General features: G+C 36.3%; 1 protein-coding gene across 2 annotated transcripts in view; it reads left to right on the top strand.

Annotated features, from left to right (window-relative positions):
• The first annotated feature begins 201 nt into the window (after window positions 1-201).
• Window positions 202-26079, top strand: part of LOC127435900 (synaptic vesicle glycoprotein 2B-like) — a 52648-nt gene continuing 26770 nt past the window's right edge. The window contains exon 1 of one of the 2 annotated variants that reach the window (XM_051689697.1): window positions 202-272. The gene's annotated coding sequence lies outside the window, so the exon portion shown is untranslated. Of the gene's footprint in view, window positions 273-10788; window positions 10954-26079 lie in introns of those variants that run through there. The other variant, XM_051689696.1, reaches the window with a different exon arrangement.

Genomic DNA, 26079 nt, shown 5'->3' with positions numbered 1-26079 from the left:
TGCAGGGCCAGTGTTGCTGTAAGCATGGGGAAAGGCCTCTGTCTGATTAGCATTCAGTCCTTGCACAGACTGCATCAAGGAACTCCACAGCCAGACCCCCCTCTCTCTCTCTCTCTCTCTCTCTCTCTCTCTCTCTCTCTCTCTCTCTTTCTCTTTCTTACTTTTTCACTCTCTCCCGACTCACCCTCCTCTTTCTGCATCATTCTGTTGGACCAGAACCCTTCAACACAAAACGTAAGGACTGCCTTCTGTTATAAAGATTTCGGCGACAGGTAATTTTTACTATGTTTATTCTTAAATAATCATTTTTACATTTTCTAAGTTTCTAAGATTAATTTTCTAGTACTAGAGATTGAAACAACAAAAGGAGAACAACATTTTGGGATGTACAGAAGCACAGCTCAGTGCTTCTTGGACAATTATTTGAGGAATCTTTCCAGTGGTACCCTAGTTAGTGTGCTTATATGGTGCAGTCAGGGTGGACACACCTGTAGCTTGAATTTCATAAGCTGGATCAACAGTATCTATGTGCTTTCTTGGACTCCTGGTGCACTAGGATAATGTTAAATGTATTTCATCATACACTATGATCATCATACAAATCATAATGATTTGTGAATCAGTCCAAAAGATAAGTCTAAGACAAGTGCAATACAAAGTTTACCAAGGGAGACTTTAATTGGCAAGATAATTAATTAGAATGTAATTTTAAGCAGAAATATGCTGCTTAATCAAATCAAACTATTGATGCATGCATGAGATACGTTCTATCATGATTAAAGAAAAGATCTACTTAAAGGGATAGTTCACAAAAATTAATATTTCATCATCATTTATTCACCTTTATGTTGCTCCAAACATGGATGAATTTCTTTCTTCTGTGGGACACAAAAGAAGATGTTATGCAGAATGTTAACCTCAGTCACCATTCACTTTAATTGTGTGGAAAAAGATGCAATGAAAGTGAAATCTTGGCTGAAATCTTGTACTCTCGAAAAGCACTTTGATTTTCACTATGATTTTGATTTTTAAAAGACATATGTGTCATTTTGGGGCAATTTAAATTAGGACTATATTTACCTTCACATTATATAAGGCACTTGTTTTCAAGGTTTATTGTATTGACATTATTTATTGCTTCTGTGTCAAATGTGCCAAAGTATAAGGCAGGTAAATGAAGACTATACAAGTATGATTTATGAGCCAGTGTGATGTATGTGACCCTTCCAGTCAGTCCAGACATTGCCCAGGTAAACCCAGACCTGTTTCATACATCATCAACACCTTTCTAGTCTGAGTCACGGTCACTCTGCCAGGCAATCACTCAGAGAGATGAGCGTGACCTTTTCGGTAGGGTCTCCAACTGAGACACTAAAGGCAGAAATGATACAAGACATTAGACTTGCGAAATGTCAGATCTCTAATTAGTTTAATTTACCAGACTTTAACAGGTTAAATCTCACTAAGTGATGTATGTAATTATCAAGACTGATGATTAGAACTGCTTGCCTTCCAGCATTACACATACTCAGTAGATGTACTGTATGGGAACAAACGAATCCAGCATTAGTCTTGCATACCCAGACTTTACTATCGGCATAAAAATCTGGTCCACTTTGCAGTTTATACTGGCCAAAAGCCACTTGGGTCCTCTATGGTGCATTTATCCCGCCACAGAAGAAAAACATGAAAAAAGGTAATTCTGACTTTATATTTGAAATATAAACTCGCTATTACAAGATACGAAGTCCCAATTATGAGATATAAAGTCGCAAATATAAGAAATAAAATCACAATTAGCCTACAAGAAATAAACTCCCAACTGCGTCATATAAACTTGCAATTATTACAAATGAAGTCACAGTTGTGAGATATAGTGACATTTATGAGACATAAAGTCGCAATTAGCCTACGAGAACTAAAGTCACAATTGTGATAAAGTCGTAATGGCGAAATATAAACTCGCAATTACAAAAAAATAAGTCGCAATTACAAGATATAAAGTTTCAATTATGAGAAATAAAGTCTCAATTAGCCTGTGAGAAATAAAGTTGCAATTGTGATATATCAAGTCGTAATTCCAAGAAATAGTCACACTTGCAAGATATAAAGCAAGTATGAGAAATAACGTTGCAACTGCAAGAAATATAAAGTCACAATTGCTAATTGCTAACCACAGTTAATTTTGTTCTCATGTACCATTTTAGTTGACCCAAAAATGAAAATACTGTCATCATTTACTCATCATTATGTCATTCCAAACCTGTATGAATTTCTTTCTTCCATGGAACGCAAAAGTAGATGTTAGGCAGCAGGGACGTTCACGGGGGGTGGCTCGGTGGCCCAAGCCACTGCCCCTTTGCCCTCTTGGGCTGAGGTGCCCCTCTGGAGAAAGAAATTTTATTTGCAAATATTCATTTTGCAGACACTTTTTATCTACAGCCTCAAAGCAATTAATACACGATGAACGGTAAAACACTTTCTGCGTAATTGTTTTATTGTTTGTTTATGTAAACATCTGCTAGACGACCGTCTTCGGCTGTTGCGTCGTGTCTCTTGTTTTGAAGGGCAGTGGATCTGGTGCGACAGGGGGTGGGGTGCCTTACACTTGAGTGGGTCCAAATGCGTCAAAAATGCACATTAATTACTATTGACATTGCTTGAGTGGGTCCAAATGCGTTAAAAAGTGCATTAGTTCATAAGGTGAAAGCCCAGATCGCAGAGCTAACGTAATTGTTAGGCAGAATTTTAGAGTCAGTCACCATTTACTTTTATTGTATGGAAACAGATGTGAAAGTGAATGGTGACTGAGGCCATAATTCTGCCTAACATCTACTTCCTATGTTCCACAGAAGACAGAAAGTCAGACTGTATGGTTTGGAACAACATAAGCTTGAGTAAATGAAGCAAGGATTTTTATTTTTGGGTGAACTTTTCCTTTAATTGTAACATTGTGTGGTGATGTGGGCGTGGCTGAACGATGTCTGTGGAGAGGGAGCCCAGGAGAGGAAGAGCGGTAAGGATTGACACCTGTGGGAAATCACCTCTAACAGCTGTTTTGTGTTGCAATGAGAGCTGGAGAGGGATAAAAGGGCAGTCCAAACTGCCAGAGGGGAAAATGAGAGACGCACGCAGCCGTGTTCGTGTGTGTCATTTTCGTTGTGCTGAAAAGCAATCCCATGTGTGTCACTGAAAAGTGTAGAAATAAAAGTCTTACTTTGGCTGTTTACCCGACTCCCGCTTCCTCCTTAACAAAGAAAGCTAGAGACACAATGCTAAGCTAATAGTTTGTTTTTGTCCAGTACACAGTACACAGGACATATGGAAAAAATTATGACTGTATTGTGAATGAAATTTCAATATTTGTCTAGGCTTTAGAAGAAAAAAATATAGGGGCTTGAGGGGAGGGTGCTGGTATGAAGGCTGCATTTTCTAAAGCAGATATTAAACAAGAAAGCTCAGGAGTGATTTTTAATCTAGTATAATCTTACACAAAGATGTCCACCTCTCAACAAGTTCTTGGCATAAATATGGTGTATGCATGCTAAAGTATACAGTAATTTGACATCCAGAATAACATCCTTATCACCTGCTTGCTTCAAGAGTGCAAAGGCAAGAGAGACCTCACCTCTGTGGTTTGTTTATTCAGCAGCCCTGCCTCTCTTCAGTTTGAAAAGATAATCCACCCCCACACACAGGCTGGATGCACCTGGCCTCTCTGTGGGTTGCCAGGTACTATTTGTGTTTTCTACAAATTTTGCACCTAATGGAACATTTGGAGTTCAATACAAGCAAATGTGGCACAATGTTGATTGCCACAAAATATATTTCGACTTTAAAAAAGGCAACAAAAAAAAATCTGGGTTACAGTGAGGCCATTCCGTGAATGTTAAACTACTCACTGTTTCACAAGTGTAGCCACAAGACTTAAGCAAAATGCACGTTTTTAACAAGATTTTAATGTGATAAAATTGCTTCCGAACCTTTTCTGTGTAAAGTTATATCCAACTTTACAACTCTGTTGCCATGACGACATAATGCTGTAACACAGTAATCCCGCAAAAACGATTTAAACAACTTAACAGCTCAAATAATACACGCGTTTTAACAGAAGAAAATATGAATGTGCAGTGTAAGTCCAAGATGACACAAAGACAAAAGTTACTGAGTGCACCTTTAACAGTATGTGCTAAAGGTTTATACTGTCAACTTTTACAAGTACACTAGCACAGATGGCCCCAAAGCTTAGACAAAACTCCCATTTTTATCTTATGGGGCCTCTCTGTGAGTGAATGTTTGAAACTAGCAAACAAGCTAACTATTTAATCTGTATATTGGGTTTAAAATAACATTGCCACACCTCATAATGTGCTGTGTCTTCACATTGTTCTATTAGGCAACTATAACTGTGAAAGCAATGACAAACTGCCTGAAGACCCCACACTGCAGTGAAAGTTAGCACCATACTCTCAAACATGCAGTATATGACACATTTATATTGGTGGTTTTATTGGTGAATTCTCCAGAGGAGATGATGAGATGAGCTTCGGCTGAGAGCTCATTGCTATTCCACACTCTGATTTATATCTGATGGGGACTCTTACTAACTCTTCCTCTCATCTTTTTCAACTTAATGGATGATCTGTTCCAGAGCTCGCAGATGGGTGGCCATGTCTGACTTATGTGGAAAGCTTGTTTACGAGTCATTGATGTCGAAGGTGTGCTAAGAGCAGGGGCCTGATGTTTAAACGTTACGTATGCACAAAATGGGCATTAAAATGTGCGTACGCAATTTACTACGCACACATCAGGATTACAAAAAAATAAACTCGCCGTAAAAATGTGCGCAGCATTAACACACTTTTGGAAGTTGGGTGTTGGGGGGCGTATTAGGAAAGCTGTTCTAAAACAATGTAAATTTTTGTGATTCTGCAGGCAAGGGTGAACTGATCATCTTCTTCAGTTTAATACAAGTTATAGCGTGAAATGAACATCAGAGAGTATGTTGAAAGATACAGTACAACTTACTTCTATAGGTCTTCTCTCATGTAATCATCCGATCACTGTTTCAACCGAGGGAAGACGTCAATAAAACAGCTTCTGAACAACCTGTCACCTAATGTTACATTTACCTCAGGAAAGTTAGTTAATGATCCTAGCTCTTTAGTTAGTATATGCAGGACATTATGTGCATTATATCTTAACTTACCTGTGGTTGATGTCTATCAATTATTGAATGTATTTTTTTCTACAAATTGTTTAAAATCTTTAGAGAACATTTTCTCAAAAACATTGTGTTATGATAGCTATCATTTAAGTGATTATATCTCCACAACAGTTTGGAGTAGAAATGCAATCATTATATTTTTAGAAATACATTTAGAAAATACATTTATAATTCATTTAGGAAACTCAAAATGTGTTAATGAGTGAAAGCGACTCAAAATGATGGAGCAGGTCACAATCACAAAAGTAATACAGTTTTATAAAAAATTTCATAATGTAGCCTGTTACATTTCTCTTAATAAAATAACCTATTACATTAGCCAACAATTATTAAATTTTTTGCTCACAACCAGGGACTAAAAACGGTTCAAGGAATGAAAATGAAAACACGGAACAAAGGGATTTTCAATTGTTCCAGAGTGAAAACGTTATTTTTAAATGCTGGTAACTGGTTATAACCGGTCAATTTTGTTCCACGTGTTTTGTTGAAACGTGTGTTTTAATCCTGAAGGAAACTGCTGCATCACACATTTCTTTGCCTAATTGCTGATTGTGGATGCCCTTTTTAACAACTTTGCATAAACACTACAGTATACATGCACGGCTAATCCAGATACAAGGAAAACATTATTAGAGGTAAAAAGTACTTTTTTCAGTTGTTTCCAAGACTTCACTGAATTATTTTTAGATGTGTTGCATTAATGCAGAATTGATGCTGCTGTGTTTTAGCAGCAGAGAAGCAGATCTGTAAAAAATAAATTATACTTAACTGTTAATTAACTGCTTGTTTTGATATCTATGGTGATAAATCTACCACACAGGGAAAAACTGCTTATTTTCGCTTATTTTGGTGTGGCAAGTGGCTTAGTTTAGGCTTGCTTTTCCAGACCATGTTGCTTGTTTCTCTTGCGAGATCTAGCAACACTACAATTGGTATTTCACCTACCCATTAGCACAGAGTACTGTCATTTTAAAAAGAACGTTATTAACCATTCTTTTATTTTGATCTAACTGGTAACCTTTTGGAAAGGAGGCTGCAAAACATTAAGTTTTTAGTCCTTGCTCACAACATTATTATGTTGAAGAGATAGTTCACCCAAAAATGAAAATTCTCTCATCATTTACTCAGCCTCATGCCGTGTGTATGACTTTCTTTCTTCTGCTGATTACAAACAAAGATTTTTGCAAGTAATTGGGTACCAACATTTTTAAGCTCCAAAAAGCTGCACAAAAAGGCAGCATAAAAGTAATCCATTAGACTCCAGTGGTTAAATCCATGTCTTCAGAAGTGATATGATAAGTGTGGTTGAGAAACAGATCAATATTTAAGTCAGTTTTTACCATAAATTCTCCTCCCTGCCCAGCAGGTGGTGATATGCACGAAGAATTCAAATCGCAAAAAATAAAACAAGAATGTAAAAGTGGAGATTGATTGTAAAAAATGCTGAGCAACAGGAAAATGTGAACATGCTTAAATGTATTCAATAATGTGTGACGGGAACCACAAACCACTGTTTTTAAGGACAGCACTGATGGAAATTGTAATCAGCATCTGAAGTTTCACCTTTATTGATTCAATAAGAGAACTTAGAGCCATAGACTGATTTACACCCCTAAAAACCTAATTAAAGCCAAGTGCAAGCCACCAATGCTATGCATAATATACTGCATTTGGTCAATGCTTGGTCCATCATTCGTTAGTGATAGACAAGGGGTGTTGTTTGAGAGCCAGTAGAGTACTTAAGCTGAGTGAAATTGTAACAACGATGATTCTGCATAATGCAGGTCCTGCTTGGCTGTTGTACGCTATTTCCTCTGAGTGGCTGTCTTGAAAATTAAGTGTTTACATAAAACAATAATTCTACTGCAGGGAAGATTTAGCCTTATTTGGGTCCCAGAATGTTTTTTTAGCAGTTTCTTAAATCATTATGGCATTTTACCTACATAACAAGCAATGTCATGTAAATTTTTTCTCATTTAGGATTTTAATTGTTGTAAAATATATGTAGTAGTTTCTATAATGGGCTTCTTTTGATGTTTCACTTGAGAAATGTGTTCTTTTTGTGAAATGATTGATCTTGACCTCTACAGGTATAGCACCCATGTAAACTGTTGTGAAAACAGAACTTTGTTGTCATCTCTGCAAAGATTTCTCAAAAGGTCCCTTCTGCCTGTAGCTTAAAGTAGGGGTTTTCAGACTGAGGTCCAGGGATCCCCAAGAGGCCGAAATGGCTGAAGAAAGAAATGTATATGGGTTTGGAGCAACATGATGGTAAGTAAATGACAGAATTTTCATTTTTGGGTGATAAATCACATAGGCAGTTATTATGATCACAATGAAGATGATGATTGTTGATGAGGAGTTGACAAGGGTGTATGATTTAAATCTCGTCATGGACTACATCCAGTGGTTGGCTCTAATCCTCTTTGCAAGCAGAATTATATGATGTGGGATTAGTGAGCTTTTTCCTTTACTGCGTGGGACATCCACTCTTTATAATGACAGCTGAGCAGCAGGTCAAACCAACTGGACCTGATGAGGGAGGGTGGGCCACAGGACGGGGCAAGACTAGCAGCACTGGAGGAACCATTCGTACCAATGTATACTCACATAGTATACAGTGGTCACATATGAACTCCATATTAGGTCAGGCAGAATGCCTCCCCCTGCACCATCTAAATACCGCATGACTGTATTCATCATAGCAAGTTCAAAATCAATTATGCAATAGGATGTTGCAGGAAAACCGCAGTGTAGCATGGTCCCTTATCTGTATGTGGATGGTTTCAGAAGATGGAAGTGCTGATCTAGGAGCACCACTGCTGTTTTGATCTTTTTTTTTAAATAAAATCCTCAGAAAATGAGACCACAGTTCCTATTAAATGCTCTGTGTGATGTCTCCATGTCCAGGTCAAATCTGAAGTCAAACGGTGACCTTCCAATGGAAATGCGTGCGGGAATGCTTGAATTCGAGCTTTGCGATGGAAAAGTTACTTTGAGTTGTGGAAGGATAATTAATGCCTCTACGATGTAGATGACGAGTTAATTGGAGGGCGTGTGTTTCTGCATGAGTTTGTTGTGTTCAGACTGACATTACTGCTTTATCTGAAGTCGTTTGGAGTGTGATGCCCAGTTTTTGTGTAGACATTTACATGTTTCACTTTTTTAAAGATGTGCCGTATAATCTTGCCTTTAGGGCTAGGGATTGGAATGAAGTTAGGGCCATAAAGTTAGAGATGGTGTTAGTGTGAGAAATGTGGTTGATCCAGGATAATGTCCTACAGTATTTGGGTAAATTGATGTGCCACAGGAGGTAGTTTAAGGGCAATTCAGATCCAGTGACCATTTATCTGTCATTAGCTGAGATTCCATCCACATATTGTTATGCACATTTTGGGATATTGCATAAAAACTGCTGGATGGAAACAACAATATGCAAATAAAATACCCATGTGCATAAAAAATTTATACACTCGCTTGAGGTGGATACATTTTTATTCGATTAGAAGAAATGTGCATAAACTATGATGGAAATACATTTACCGAATAAAATCCTATTTAATTTATTAGGATTGCAAGATGTGCATCAAAAAATTTCATGTGACTGATTAACTCGTCCATTACTGGACTAACCAGTGGACATCTGAAATGTTGCTCTGGTCATCCTGAAATAACGGTGGCCTGAAAATCCAAAGTCTGCACAGAGTTTGCAGAGTAAATAAGTCGAATACAAACTTGAACTGTTCCAAAGAGCAGCTTTATTGACACTGTTGAAATCTGCATTGCAAAGAAATAAAGGCGGAGGAATGCACACACATTGTGCTCCCAGACCTGTGTGAAGCGCTGTCGCTCCCAGGCATAAGACAAAGTTCTTCTAGAGTGTTTTGTCTGCGTGCTCTAATCTGCAAGTATTTTATTAAGTGGGTACAATTTCTCCAGAAGTGACGATTTTGCTCTTTTGAACACATGGGATGGACACGAGGCTTTATTCTGACATATTTTTGCTATATTATGTTTTTTCGCATACATTCAATTCGCAACTTGGATGGAAACCTAGCTATTGTGGTTTTTTGCAATTCACAGCAGATATTTGTGCAGTAGTTCTTTGGAAAAAGAACATGGCTTTGGTCAGTACCTGCTTAATGTTGAAAAGAGTCACGACGTAGGACTATGAGCGGCAATAGTCTGTTCAAGGAAACTTGCGAACTTTCACTGTCAGAGGTTTTTAAGCAGCTACTGTGTTCATTATTTCTCAAACTATTTATTAGTTATTATCTCACTGAGTTTTTTATGTGCTTGTATGAATACATATGTGGGAATGCAAGGAAACAATTCAAACAACAAGAATATTGTTAAAAAGTAACATATGTCAACACTAACGACTCAAACTATTTATAGGGGAAACTAAACCAAAAGGCCTCGAGCGGATGAACAACAACAGTGTGTACTGAATCTGCTTTATCCACACACAAGTTGTGGTGAGGTTTTGCATCAGGCTTTAGACAATTTATTGTTCACACACACACACACACACACACACACACACACACACACACACACACACACACACACACGGTGCAGCTATCCTTATGAGGACTCTCCATAGACATAATGATTTTTATACTGTACGAACTATAGATTCTATCTCCTAACCCTACCCCTAAACCTAACCGTCACAAAAAACTTTCTGCATTTTTACATTTTCAAAAAAACATCATTTAGTATGTGTTTTAAGCAATTTGAATTATGGGGACACTAGAAATGTCCTCATAAACCACATTTATAGCATAATACCCTTGTAATTGCCAGTTTGTAACCTAAAAAAAAATTCCTCGTAAACCACCCAAACCTGTACACACACACACACACTTCCCAGGTAAGAGCATTGCAGCCAGTAAACTGTGTGAAGAACAGTAATGCATTCCCTGTTTATGAGGTGAATCTATACGGGAGGACCCTATCTGGATGAATGATGAATGGATTATTTTTTATTTGGTAAGTCACTACTCACATTGTTTCTAAGGATTTTAAAAGATTGTTTTCAGCTGCTAAAACTGGCTCTTATTTAAGCAGGATCGCATTACCAGTAGTCCATATATAGCTGAATCAAATCAATTAAATCCATGACTATCAAGTGTCAAGACACAGGCCGAATGTGCATCATTACAGAAGTGAACTAGCAGTGATACTCTGCTCAGGTTAACTATTGTGAACTGTTTTACATATTCATTGCGGTCCAGTTAACCAGACATCTGTCATAAATATATAGCTTTAACAAACCCGCCCCCCCAGCTATCCATCTGCCAAGCCCAATTTCTTCTCCCTGATGTGCATTATTGTTTTCCTTCTCTCTCTCTCTCTCTCTCTCTCTCTCTCTCTCTCTCTCTCTCTCTCTCTCTCTCTCTCTGGTTACATGTGAGAGTGAGTGAGGAACAGGCAGGGATGGGTACTACCATTGTGAGTTGCTTGGGCGTGTTCGTAGAGCTCCTCCTATGATGAACGGATTGGGAGGAGGGAGAGTGTGAGTGAGAGTCGGAGGGAGGGAGCGCTTTCATCCTAATCTTCCTTTTCAGCATCTCTGCTAGCTGTCTGGCTTGATCCCTCTCACTCATGTTTGAGCCCAGGCTGTCATTATCGGATACCCCCCTGTTTTGGAATTTTACATTTTTTTTTTTTTTTTTTTAAAAGAGGGACTATATTTGGTGCACAGTCAGCATTAATTTATGGTAAGAAAGTTGACTGATTATCTATGTGCCTGTGTTTCTTTTTTAATGTAGAATTTTGTGGAGATATGGTGGTTTTTAATGCTTTTGTTTTTACTTAAAAGTCCATTCTGGTGGTTGGAAGGCGGAGTTTGGTGCTCTGCAGAGCAAAAGTTGATTAAATATTAAAGAGAAACCATGTTAGAAGCTTTCAGAGGCATGAGAACTAAGATTCAGTGCATAGCAAAATAAGCCAAAAAGGATTTTATATGACATAAACCCTGAGTAAAGACACTGAGCCATTCAAATAATGTTTCTGTTTACAGATTGAATTAATGAGTGTCTGGTTGGTGCTGAGTAGAATTTGCAAGCAGTTACATAATCAATAAAGATTATGAAAATAATTATCCTGTAAAGACGCAATAATCCGCTAAAATAAAGTGCACCAATGTTGTCATTTGTGGAATATGTAAGGACTAATTAGTCAAGCATGAGGAAAAGTTTTGCAGGAAAACTGGCTTCATTCATTTATGCTTTCGCCCAATGTTCTTAATGATTGCTTTGGTAAGTCATATAGCTGAAACGGAGAGAAATTTGTTGACCTTCTTCTTTTGAAGTGAAAAGCATCATTAGTTTATGAAAATAAGATTGTGCAATGAGGCAAGCATGTTAACTGATGAGGTGTTTCGATGTGTTATAGCTTCAGTGTACTCTAACCGTATGTGTTTGAACATTTGCGGTCACAAATGTTTGTATGAATGTGTGGGCAAGTGCAAGAGTGAGTAGGTGTGTGCCAGCATGTGTATTTATGTTTTTTGTGAGTGTGTGTGTGTGTGTGTGTGTGTGTGTGTGTGTGTGTGTGTGTATCTGTTTGTGTGTGTGTACAATAATGTACAAAAGGGTGGGGAATCTTCTCCTCTTGCAATAGATAAAAACATGCATTATTTGTATCTTCTAAATGTCTTGTGGGCAACAGAAGCACCATTATAACCTACCTCAGATGCAAAAACAGCCAGTTTCTATTCATTAAACACTAACGATGTGTTAGTTATCTAGTCAATATACTGTATGTGGCTGTAATATAGCCCACATATGACTAAGGATTTTGGGAAAGAGAATTTGTTGGGATAGATATTTTCGAATATTCACTATCTAATGCTTCTTATTCATTTGAGCAACTTAACCACACATCTGAGCTACTGATGTAAAGCAAACCTGGAATAAACCATCTCCAAACCACCCTGGGTGCCAACCCACCCAGCTATCTTTGGATCATTAGCTGTGGCTTTCAAACTGCTCCTCTGTGGATTCCTGGTGATCAAAGGCAAAAAAAAAAAAAAAAAAGATATATATATATATATATATATATATATATATATATATATATATATATATGTTATAAACAGAACTTATTAGAAGCATCTTGCAGAGAGGGAATGTGGTGAGGAAAACAAAATCTTAGAGATTGCTTTGAGTTAGCAGAAGCAAAGTTAAAAAAATTTGGATTATTATAAAATATAAACTGAGACTGAACATTATTAAGTCATACAGGTTTGGAACAACATGAAAGTGAGTAAATGATATCAGAATTGTATTTTTTTAGATCAGCTGTTCCTTTAAGATCTCATGTATGAGAAATTTAAGTGACATACATGTATAAAGGATTGGCTCCATTACTGTCCATCAAAACCATGATTTCAAAGTCGAATTACCAGTACACACTCTCTCTCTCTCTCTCTCTCTCTCTCTCTCTCTCTCTCTCTCTCTCTCTCTCTCTCTCTCTCTCTCTCTGTATGTATGTATGTGTGTATGTATATATACACATTTCCCTTGCCAATAAAGCTGGGCATGAATTGAATCTGCCCATTTGTATCCTATTATTAAAAAAGTCCACTGGAAAACACCAGAAAATATTTCCCAACTTTTAATTACAGGATGTCCACTGATTTTATAGCATGTATGCATATAATGGTAACACTTTACAATAAGGTTCCATTCATTAACATTAGTTATGCATAAGGTATCATAAACTAACAATGAACAATATCTTTTTTACAGTAGGCTATTTATTAATCTTTGTTCGTTATTAAAGCTACATGTTAAAATACAATTGTTCATTGTTACTTCATGTTATTTCATAGTGCATTAACTAATGTCAACATATATTACTTTTAATTTTAAAAATGTATTACTATGTTGAAATAAGTGTTGAAATTAACATTATAACCAAAATTAAAAAATGCTGTAAAATATAGTTATTTGTTAGTTCATGTTAACTAATGTTGTCAGCTAATATTAACTAATGAAACCTTATTGTAAAGTGTTACCCAGATACTTGTATCAAAGATTTATACTTGTAAAAATGTGTCTAAGTAACTCTCTCCGCAAAAAACTGAACATTTTAACATGAATTTAATTTAAATGATTAAAATAAATGATGACTTGCCAATTTATTGCAAGTTCTTTGAGAAAAAGTATAAAGTAAATATACTCTATTAATGATTAACTTTAATGTTTGTTTTAATGTACCAAATACCATGATTAATCACAATTAATCACAATTTTTTTAAGCGATTCACAGTCCTTATATATATATATATATATATATATATATATATATATATATATATATATATATATATATATATATATATATATATATATAAATAATTGGACCTTGTTTACTTGTGTTGTCAGCAATGTTCTTACTTCCATAACTAAGCTATTTGGATGGAATTAAATTAGGCGATTGGTACACCATATGCAAACTGAGTGGTAATGCAAATTGATAAAAGAAACAACAACAAAAAAAAAACAAACAATACAGCTCTATTTTTCAACTCAGCGTTGGAGGCTATGTAATGCCTATTTCACAGTCCTACAGTTGGCTTGTGTTTTATGTTTGCGAGAGAAGCTTTTATTCTGGACAGTGAATCTCAAGAGACAACGGACAAAATGCAAGAGCACAGATTGTCCCTGAAAATCATACTTTAATGTGCTGCAAAAAAGAACTAACCCTCTCTTTCTCTATGTCTCTCACACTTGCTTATGAACCACTTCCATAAAACACAAGCATTAGGATTAACCTCGGATTTTGTATCTATTTATCTATTGAAAGTAGACAGGTGTCAACTACCATTTCTAATCTCTAATATGCTCTTCAGCCATTAAATTAGAAATTGACTGATATGGTTTTTTGTATAGTTTAGTTTTAGTGTATAGTTTTCTTTTAATGACTGATATGAAAACAGATTATTTTTATGTTTAAGTGTCTGATAACCAAAATACAGAACCGATTTTTTGTGAATGATTTACTTCTGCTTTTGGGCTCAATAGAATATAATCAATAGACAACAACAATTAAAACATATGGATTTTTAATTTTTTATTATAATTTTTTATAAAAGTAATAATAATTACATAAATTGTTTTGCTAAGTTTTATATATATATATATATATATATATATATATATATATATATATATATATATATATATATATATATATATATAGTATACGTCTTTCTCTACATAAAATCCCCATTCCAATTCAAAAACTTATCAATGAAGAGCTGCTTTTGGGCTCAATAAAATTATAAATAGACAACAACAATTATTATGTATTATGAATATTTTGTAATTAATAATAAATAAATACAATTAATAATAATTACATTATTATTTATTCAAAGTTGTTTTGCAATCTAAATAGTTGCAAATTCAATTTTTACCTTTGTCGTGGATTAAGCTTAAAACAAATATTGAAATACTGGTAATAAATGAGCATATTTATTAGTCAAACCAATTATCGGTTTGCCTCTACATAAAATCCTGAAAATGTAGATACAAAACGTATAAATGAAGAGCATTCCTTGAATAACAATTAGAATCAGAGCATAACTAAATATACAGTATTTAGTATAGCATACATATGCAAAGTCAGCCATAGATGTCTAGAATGTAGCTGGATATTAAAGAGCCTGCATGTCAGTGGACTCTTTAATATTTTACGAGCTCCACTCACAGCAGGGTTCTCCCTAATTGATCTACGTGGCTGTTTTTCACTATAAGCCTCTTTAACTTGATCCCTTTGTTCTGGTTTTCAATTGAATAATTATGCATTTGGACAAAGAAGCTTAATAGCCATTGATGAACCCATGGCTTTTACCATAGAGGAGCTATAAAAATTCATTTTGAAGAGGTTCTTTGTAAGCCGGCCTCCGTGTTTTAGGTCAAGCACGTGTTGTGGTGCACTTTTCGTGTGATGTGTTGGTGTCGGGTCTTCTTTCCAATGTTAAAATACTTAAAACACCCAGTTTACGCCTAACCCATATCCCATTTTTAATGTACAGAGACAACTATAAGTAAGCCATCTGTAGGTTGATTTCCATGAAAAGTATAAACACTGTAGCACCATCACATTGACCTGTATGTTTTAGTATCCTGACTAGTCTGACATAACAATATTGGCTCAACCAATGGCATAATACCTGTTCTGTCTAATGGCAGATGGGCGGTGTGTTTCAGAAACCAATTAGTCATTATTTTTGCAATTCCATTTGGTCCTGCTATTAGAGCAGAAATTAGACTCTTCACCTTTAATCCCATATAGTTACAATCACAAAGCTAATTCTAAGGTTTCAAGTGGAGCTGTTTCAGAGACTACTGATTGCTCCTCTACATGATAATTTCATAGACGTATATAGAGATAATAAAATATGTCATTATAACTATAGACTCACTCTTGTTCACCTACCGTTTAAAGATAACTTAGTGTCAGGGCTCCAGAGAGTTTGTTTTGTATGTTTTGTCATTTTCTCTCCCTCATGTCTCGCAGGCGCGGCCAGCATGCATGATCTGCGTTTCCATGGGAACACTGATTGTTGATCATGCCACTGATTAGCATGCCAAACAACACCTGTTCTCCCCTAATTCACTCCCTTCTTAAGCCCGTCCTGTTCTCAGTATCTTTGCTAGATTGTTGTTTGATGTTGAGTACCTCACTCTCTTTGTCTAGTTGGTCCGGTGTCGTGTATCTGTTGGTTGCCCGCGTGTTGGGTGTGTGGTTGCCTCCCAGTATTGCTGCATGTCAGCTGGTCTTCCACGGAGGATACCTCGTCTCTGCCCGTGTGTCAGGAGTTAAGTTCGCTCTTCTGTTCTGGGCATTGTCCTGCATCTCACTAAGCTTCAAAGGAGATTTCTATGAATCTGTTCCTGACTTCCATCACTGTTCTGCTTCCTGCAACTGCAGCCGGTGTCGGGATTTTCTACATTCCTCAACCTAGTAACTGCTCATTATTACTGTTAATAAATCCTTTGAACTGTTCCTCTGCTCTTGGGTCTGTTTGTCTCACTATCGTTCGTTACACTTAGGCCTTGCAAGTGTATGATTTTGCTAATGGTTGTTAATGGGTAACATTAAGAGTGACCTCTGGTTGCCAGTAGTGCAGATGAGCAATGTATAATGCCTATGTTGTAGTGTAGACAGTGGGCGACCAACACCGCTTATCTGGACCAAATCTCTTCATCTTTGCTTTGGGAGTAAGAAAAATTAATCTAGTCTCACACCATGGTGCTGAACGGCAAGAAAAAATTAAATATGAATTTTTTCAAACAAGTTTATATATGCTTCGACAGGGTTTTCAAACATTTCAGTAATGATAAAAGTTAGACTACAAGTTAGTCAGAGTGCAAATGATCACATGTCGGCCAATAGATGCTACCAAAGAAAAGTCGCGATCACGAAAACTTGTAACATCAGCAACGGTTTACCGCTTATGCACTTCCCATTGCGATCAGTTTTAGGTGGTACGTCGACAAAGTATGTCATGTCCTATCATTATTTAATAAATATCACAAATATATCACAGACAAAAAACATCTTTTAGACAATATATATTTGTCTAACTCTGCTATTGGTGCCACATGATAATTTTCACTGCGCAAGACAAACTTTGACAGATATTTTCTACCTTAACATTTATGTTTCCATTTAATCTTTGAACAGACATTTTTAATTTCTTTGAAAAGGCCAATATTCATTTAAAAGTGTCAGACTTTTAAAAGTAATTGGAATTCGCACACTGGTCTCGTCAGCTGTTGAGATCTTGATGACCCTTCACAGCATGTTTTATGTGTTTGCTGCTGAATAGCTGAGCACGAGAATGAATCAATAACTTTAAATTTGTAATAGTGATGCGTACACAGTGTGCCTCCGAGCTTAGAAACAGACATGGGTGAGACACAGGTCTCCACTTCAGCTTAATAGACCTCTCAGATTGTATTTATCCCACCTGATCAGACTGTTACTGAATGTGTGGCTAGTATGAGATTTAAAATGGTATATTGTAGATGTAGATATTTTAAAAATGCACATGCTGTAAGTTAAAAATGTAACACTTTACTGATGTCCACTAAAGTGGATATATCTTTAAAAGCCATTTAACCATTTAGAGAGTGAGGCTAGATCCAAACCACTATGGGTGATTACCTTTGACCCCTGTGCATAATTCTATATGACTGTCAACTTTATTTGTCATTAGATTTTTAATTTATGATAACATATATTTAAAATAGCTGACAAAAGTGGCTATGTGCCAGGTTCCTCTGCAATATTTACTATTATCTTCTGTTAGATGTTTAAGGTGCCGTTCACACCGAATGCATCTTTGCGTCCATCTGCACTGATTTTTAATTGTTTTTAATTTGCATTCGGTCTGAATAAAGAAATCCTTTTTATATGTAGAAACTATATTACTTGCATTGTCTTCAGATAAAAGCAACTTGGGAAATTTTAAGTCAAAATACTGGGACAGTTATACATTAAAGGAATTTTCTGGGTTCAATACAAGTAAATCTCTATCAACAGCATTTGTGGCACAATCATCCCTTGTATTTTTTCACAGTTACATTAAGTCACTTATAATGGAAGTTAATGGGGCCAGTCCATAAACAAAAATAAACACTGTTTTTAATGTATAGCCCCAAGATGTAAACATTATATGTGTTAATATTATTTTTCTGTGATAAAATCACTTATTAACGTTATGTCTGTATGTTTATATCCAATATTACAACTCCGTTGTAATCTAGTTAATGCAGCAACGTAGGTAAATCTCTTATTTTATCAATCTAAAATCACATTAACACATAATGTTGCACCTTGTAGAGATACTTTTTTAAAGAACTTTGTGTACTTTAATGTTTATGGATTAGCCCTATTTACTTCCATTGAAATTACCTACTGTAACCACGATTTTTGCACTTTATTAAACAAACGAGGGACAAATCGAAGATTATTTTTTGTGTCAATCAATCAAATGCTGTCAATTGAGCTTAACTTGTATTGAACAATCCTTTAAATATGCAAAACTGGATTTAGTTTGCTTCCATTCTTGAACCATGATTCACAAAGAGGACAACATCCTATTTATCAATGATTGTTCAAAATACTTTTACTGTACTGCCATTGGGAGATAATTACTCAAAGGCATAAATGGACTTCCGCTAAATGTGCTGAAGTGCATCGGAAGTGACTGCATCACATGTCCAAAAGCCATAATACTGGACCACAGCACACCTGAGTAGCAAATATGGCTACACAGCTGGATATGGATGGGCATTTTGGTGTTTTTGTCTACTTGAGTACTCGAAGTGATTACTCATCTTGACTGCACATATCTATGTGCATACAATCACTGAGCACTTTATTAGGAACACATGTACACCTATATATTCATGCGATTATCTAATCAGCCAACCGTGTGGCAGCAGTGCAATGCATAAAATCATTCAGATATGGGTCAGGAGCTTCAGTTTATCCTGTTGATGTGCATGCCCCTGCCCCCCAGAACTGATGCCACTTTGCTTAAATTAGTTCACATATACTATATAGTCTAGTCAAAAAGAGTTAATTATGTTGACATATTATAAAGATGTATAATTTGTCAACATTGTGAACAATTTTGAACAGCACACTATATGGTAAATGTGAACTAATTTAAGCAAAGTAAAGTCAAACCCATGGGTGGGGTCAGTGAGCATCAACAGGTTAAATGCACATCAATCATCAGAATGGGGAAAAACTGTGATCTCAGTGATTTCGACTGTGGCATGCTGATAACTGATGTAACTGCTGATTTCCTGGGATTGTCCCACACAACAGTCTCTAGAGTTTACTCAGAATGGTGCCAAAAACAAAAAGCATCCAGTGAGTGGCAGTTCTGCAGATGGAAAGGCCTTGTTGATGAGAGTGCATATAGCAATAGATGCTATTCAGTATTTAATATGTTAGTATTTGCCATGAAATAATAACATACAGCTGCATCACTGCAGCATGTTTATTATGTTTATTAAGAGCCCCACAGAAACCCTATGCTAACCCTAAACCTAAAGCTAACCCTAACCATCCCTTAAGAAAATTAACCACCATTTTACTACAGCAACCATAGTATCACCATGGTATTTTATGGAAAAGTCATAGTAACCACAAAATTAAACATGGTTACTATATTAACAGCATATTACTGTAGTAACACCATGTTGAATTGCATTAAAACTATAGCTTCTGCCAAAAAAACATGGTTACTACAATAATACCAAGGTTAATTTTACCCGGATCAAAACTCCCTGACCTTGACCGTGACCAAATTACAGCTAGGAAATCAACCTTTATATTCATTTTTATTTATTATTATGAGTAATATTAAAGGAAATATTAAGATTGGAAACAGGATTGGAAAAACTGGGTCAAAAGGCAGAATTGAACCCGGGTCGTCCGCATGAAAAAGCACATCCACACCTTCGATACAAACCACGCCACTGCAGTGACACTAGTAGGCACAGTTTGTCTTTAATTTTTGTGTTTCCACCTGACTATTGGGGTGCAAATAGCTGCGCTGTGTGGTAGGTGCTATTTACACCTAGTGCGAATATTCACTCTGTTTTTTAAACTTGTTACATGCAGTTTTACCGGCAAACCTCTGTACTAAACACTTCGTCAGTCTGAACGGTAGACACAATATCCCTGGGGAATGTTCAAATAATTAAATCATGACAACAAAAAAAAAAGCATCCACAACATTAACAGAAAACATATACAAGCAGATAGTGAATAAACTTTACTAAAAGAAACAGATAACTTATGCAACGTAAATATCCATCCTCTAATGCTGCTGGTCGAAAACTGCAGGTGCTGCGAAGCTGCAGCTAGATACTGTTGTCTTAATTTGGATCACCAGATGTCTGACATGACCTGTGTCTTTATTGTAATTAATTAACAGATAATGTTCTTTGAAGTCCTAAAAAAACATATACAGGTGCATCTCAATAAATTAGAATGTCGTGGAAAAGTTCATTTATTTCAGTAATTCAACTCAAATTGTGAAACTCGTGTATTAAATAAATTCAATGCACACAGACTGAAGTAGTTTAAGTCTTTGGTTCTTTTAATTGTGATGATTTTGGCTCACATTTAACAAAAACCCACCAATTCACTATCTCAAAAAATTAGAATATGGTGACATGCCAATCAGCTAATCAACTCAAAACACCTGCAAAGGTTTCCTGAGCCTTCAAAATGGTCTCTCAGTTTGGTTCACTAGGCTACACAATCATGGGGAAGACTGCTGATCTGACAGTTGTCCAGAAGACAATCATTGACACCCTTCACAAGGAGGGTAAGCCACAAACATTCATTGCCAAAGAAGCTGGCTGTTCACAGAGTGCTGTATCCAAGCATGTAAACAGAAAGTTGAGTGGAAGGAAAAAGTGTGGAAGAAAAAGATGCACAACCAACCGAGAGAACCGCAGCCTTATGAGGATTGTCAAGCAAAATCGATTCAAGAATTTGGGTGAACTTCACAAGGAATGGACTGAGGCTGGGGTTAAGGCATCAACCACACACAGACATGTCAAGGAATTTGGCTACAGTTGTCGTATTCCTCTTGTTAAGCCACTCCTGAACCACAGACAACATCAGAGGCGTCTTACCTGGGCTAAGGAGAAGAAGAACTGGACTGTTGCCGAGTGTTCCAAAGTCCTCTTTTCAGATGAGAGCAAGTTTTGTATTTCATTTGGAAACCAAGGTCCTAGAGTCTGGAGGAAGGGTGGAGAAGCTCATAGCCCAAGTTGCTTGAAGTCCAGTGTTAAGTTTCCACAGTCTGTGATGATTTGGGGTGCAATGTCATCTGCTGGTGTTGGTCCATTGTGTTTTTTGAAAACCAAAGTCACTGCACCCGTTTACCAAGAAATTTTGGAGCACTTCATGCTTCCTTCTGCTGACCAGCTTTTTAAAGATGCTGATTTCATTTTCCAGCAGGATTTGGCACCTGCCCACACTGCCAAAAGCACCAAAAGTTGGTTAAATGACCATGGTGTTGGTGTGCTTGACTGGCCAGCAAACTCACCAGACCTGAACCCCATAGAGAATCTATGGGGTATTGTCAAGAGGAAAATGAGAAACAAGAGACCAAAAAATGAAGATGAGCTTAAGGCCACTGTCAAAGAAACCTGGGCTTCCATACCACCTCAGCAGTGCCACAAACTGATCACCTCCATGCCATGCCGAATTGAGGCAGTAATTAAAGCAAAAGGAGCCCCTACCAAGTATTGAGTACATATACAGTAAATGAACATACTTTCCAGAAGGCCAACAATTCACTAAAAATGTTTTTTTTATTGGTCTTATGATGTATTCTAATTTTTTGAGATAGTGAATTGGTGGGTTTTTGTTAAATGTGAGCAAAATCATCACAATTAAAAGACCCAAAGACTTAAACTACTTCAGTCTGTGTGCATAGAATTTATTTAATACACGAGTTTCACAATTTGAGTTGAATTACTGAAATAAATGAACTTTTCCATGACATTCTAATTTATTGAGATGCACCTGTATGCCTACATCTTAAGCATAAAAAGCATATTGACAGTTTTATGAATATTACATAGGGTGCTGTGTAATATTCATTAATTTGCTGTAAGTAGCTGTCTTGAGGGAGCTCCTTTGTTTTGCATGTGCATGTATATTTGTATGCGCCAGCGTATTGTACTACAGCACATGATTAAAGGGAGAGAAACTGAACAGGAGGGTGGGAAAATAGGTGCATATGTGAACTCAGAAAAAAACGGTTATGCAACACCCAGCTGGGTGATTTATCAAGGGATAGTTGAAGAGAGGAGTGCTGGGAGGGGTTGGGCAGTAAGATAAGATCAACACGCACTGCGTTACACTGTCTATACCACTCTTAACCAGGATGTGAGCCCCTCACTGAAGCCTGTAATGGATATTATTGATAAATTATATTCAATTTAAAGCACGTAAGGTCACTAGGGCCTATGTTTGTAGTGCCTACGGACAGCTATTTTCTATTGATACAAGTACAGCTCCTATGTACCTACACGGGAAAGACTGAAAACTCACTAACAGTTCAGATCAAATAACATTTTTCAAATCAGCAATAAAATATGGTAACTATCATATGATAAATTGTACTTCTTTAGCTCAAATTGCACAAAAAACACTATTTTCAGGCTGACCAGCAAATGCGCATCAGCGTTCTCGAGTAATCTGACAATCTGGCAATGTCTCTATCAAAAAAGCTGATTAGCTCTTTTAACTGTAAGGAGGGACTTCCATTCCTACAGCCGCCATGTTTAACATGAGCATTTCTCTCATTTATCCTCCTGAGACCTGAGCATGATTGCTGTGTGCAAGAAAAAAAACAACAACAACAAAAAAATTCTAGACCATTTAAATGTCCTAAAAATTGATGGCAACATATGTAGACAGCAGGACTAAGCTGTGAAATGTTAAATAATACCAAGCTATAGAAATTCAGATTTTTTTTTTTTTTTTACATCAAATTTGAGACGTTACAGACATTACATCAGAAATTAGCATAATTAATTCTGATTCAAAGTAATGGCCATTATCATCCAATCACTGCCAACCATGTTAAAATAAAATTGTACATTTAAATTCTGAATCTGTGTACTGATTACCATTGTCCCATGTCTGCCAAACATGTTGAGTCCAAACATCATCTGCAGCCTGAAACTGAACTTTTGGTCAGATTTTAGGAGTAAATGCACTTAGCTGCATAGGAAAGCTATAGGATGTTCCTTTGCTCCCTTGCTCTCTATTTAGTGAATGACTTAACCTCCAGTATATTGTCTGTCTGCACTGGTCTCAGAAAAGTTCAAAATGCACCTTATTTTTTATCCTAACTCCATATAAAGCCTCTGAAAGCAACATGTTTCAGCTTTTGGATGAACCCATTGATTGTCAGTGTGATAATGCACAGTAAATATAGGATTTCTAAGGAAAAACTGTGCTAAAGTACACATTAGTGTACATCGTGTGTATGGTATCATGTTGTTTTGTCACATGACTCGTCTGTTGAAAGTTAAACCCTTTACTGACAGCACAGAGTCTTCTGAACTGAGATCAATCAGTTTAAATGAATTAAAATTATGCGTTGCGTATAGCAAAGCCAAAATACAATGTCCACGCATGTGTATGTGGCGTCGCACGAGGTTTAATTTATAAGAATGACCCGTGTCATCCTATATTGTCTGACAAAGAATGCAACAGTCTGGTTCTGGAAGTAAAAATCCTATTCATTTCTTTTGTTTAATGAATTTGTGGTGAATAGCTCCACTACACATGACCCAACAGAAAAATATTCACCAATCAGAGAATTGCTGCAAACAAACCACGAAAAAAGAGGCCAGCATCGACTGGCTACTCCCATGACGCACAACCAAGTCTGTCTCCCTACACTCTCATTGTGCTATGTTTGTATATATCTGAATATACTGCAATTAACTTAAAATATATTATTTTATACTTATAATCAACAACTTCAACTCAATATTTTTATATTTTTCCATCGTTTTTAATTGGATTACATCATGTAGTTCATTGAAGTACACAGTTTTGTCAAATTTTTCAATACTTTTTTGCTTCAAATCAAAGTTTGTAATTTTGTAATTCACCTTACGGATGTTTTTTTTTTTTTTTTTGGTTCATGGCTTAGATATTTTTTTATAAAGGATTTTTTGAAATCCCTATGGAAAAAAATTATTGGGAAAAATTCCTCCGAAACCCAGACGGCTAATAAAAAAGTGGAAAGCACTGTTGCACTCTAAATGTACAAAAATGCTGTTAATATTTCTATTTTATATTTTTTGTTTTTGTTTACAAAATCTTAGATAAAGGATTTATACAGAAAAAGATGCACATTAGGAAAATTATAGTAAAATCTAAAAAAAGGTAAAGAAAAATAAAGATATATTGAATATACAAGACATAAAAAACACTAAAAAGGTATTCAAATCACAAAATAATTCATTAATATTAATTTAGCTGTAAACCAGTCCATTATGAAGTGACAGGAAAATGCACTCAGACCCCTGTAGATAAGCAAATTTTCTTTTTGAAAATCACTTGCACATGAGTGGCAAACTTACTGTTAAGTTTCCACGTTTTTTTTTTTTTTTTTTAAATCACTCAGAGAACAGTTATGTTTTATAAAGAATATTTTGAATTAAAGGTGCTGTAAGCAATTTTATCCGCTCTAGAATATCCACAAACTGAGCCGCTGGATTAGCCACGCCCCTCTTTTTCCAAAACGCCACACTTCAAAGATACCAAATGAGCTTCATTCAGACTGTCATGAGAAGAAATGGTTGTCAAAAACAACAACAGCAAAATAGCGCCCTCAATTGACAACTGTAATGAGCATAATGGTATAAAAATAGTATTATGCCTCAATAATTTGCTGCAACTACAATACTTGAGAATGCGCAAAATTATTGAGAGGCAGAACGCGTCATTATCCGCAACCTGCGGACACATTTTTGTTTATGTCTAGAGCATCTAAAGCTGTCACAGAGACCGGTGAGATATCTCAGGACACTTATTTCATTAATATCTTTCAGGGAGTAGTACAATTTGTTGCATACCTTTCCATGAAAAAACTGCTTACGGCACAATGAAATAAAAATCTATCCTATTTTCTTTTGTTATACACATTCCTGGTGTTATTGTGCATGATTTCTTAGTGCATGGGATTCCAAAGAATAAACATGTTTGTAACTCTGCAACCCTCCAACCACCTGGCTCCATTTTGGGAAAGCAAGCCCATTTTTCAAAATCCAATCAAATGCTTATGGATAAAATCAAATCAAAATGGGTTGCTGATGCCATTTCATAATGCTTTTAAAAGAGATGTGAATGACAGCAACCTAGAATTCAATAGTCTGTATGATCATCATTGTTGTAGATTTTAATTTATTCATGTCTGTGATATAATGCTTGAAAACCAAATGGAAGCTGACTGATAACCATATTAATTGACACTGATTAGCTGTTTATTTTTATTTTTTAACTGACTCTGCCATTTGCTTCAACACTTAAAATGATTTATTCAAAGCTCACTGTCTGTTGTGCAGCTCATAAAACCAGTCGGTTAAACTAACCAAAACAAACCAAACAGATCTACTCTAAAATAAGCAATGCAAGCCTCAAATCAAAGCCTCTCCACTCCAGCTTTGATCAGTGATGAGGCATTAGCTTCTATCTGTCTTCGACAATAATAAAATACAATGAGACAACAGGATTGACATGGGATGGATGAATGCATTTTTTATGTCGTCTATACACTCCGTGCAGAGAGAAAGAGTAATCTAAAACCATTCAGGCTGGTGGGCAGAATGAAATTTCCGCAGTATTAAGCAGGATTAAATTGCAGCTCTCATCTGTCATAACGACAACTGATCTCAGACACTGATTCTCTCTCTTGTTTCCCCCCACACACTCTGAAATCTCTGTCATTCGACTCTTCTGCCTCTCTCCTCTCTCATAATGATTAGGATTTGCCCTGGAGCGAAACTGAAAGTGTATCAAAGGTCAGTGATGATAACATAGATATTTTACTGATGTGGAGATGTTCAGGAGGAATGTGCAGGTTTCCTTTCCATGATGAAGAGTCAGCTTTAAGGCTGTAACCACCATAGACATTGAGGAGACATGTGCCTACCCAAATTCAGATTAATGGTTGATCAATGTGGGTTTTTCAATGACAGATTTTTAATCTTCTACCTTGGTCCCTTGGTGATTATGCTTAAATTCTGGTTGGATCAGCTTAA

This window comes from Myxocyprinus asiaticus, chromosome 46 (assembly GCF_019703515.2).
Source record: "Myxocyprinus asiaticus isolate MX2 ecotype Aquarium Trade chromosome 46, UBuf_Myxa_2, whole genome shotgun sequence".
Taxonomy (NCBI): Eukaryota; Metazoa; Chordata; class Actinopteri; order Cypriniformes; family Catostomidae; genus Myxocyprinus; species Myxocyprinus asiaticus.
The sequence above is the reverse complement of the archived record's forward strand: the minus strand, read 5'-3'. Positions and strand labels throughout refer to the sequence as shown.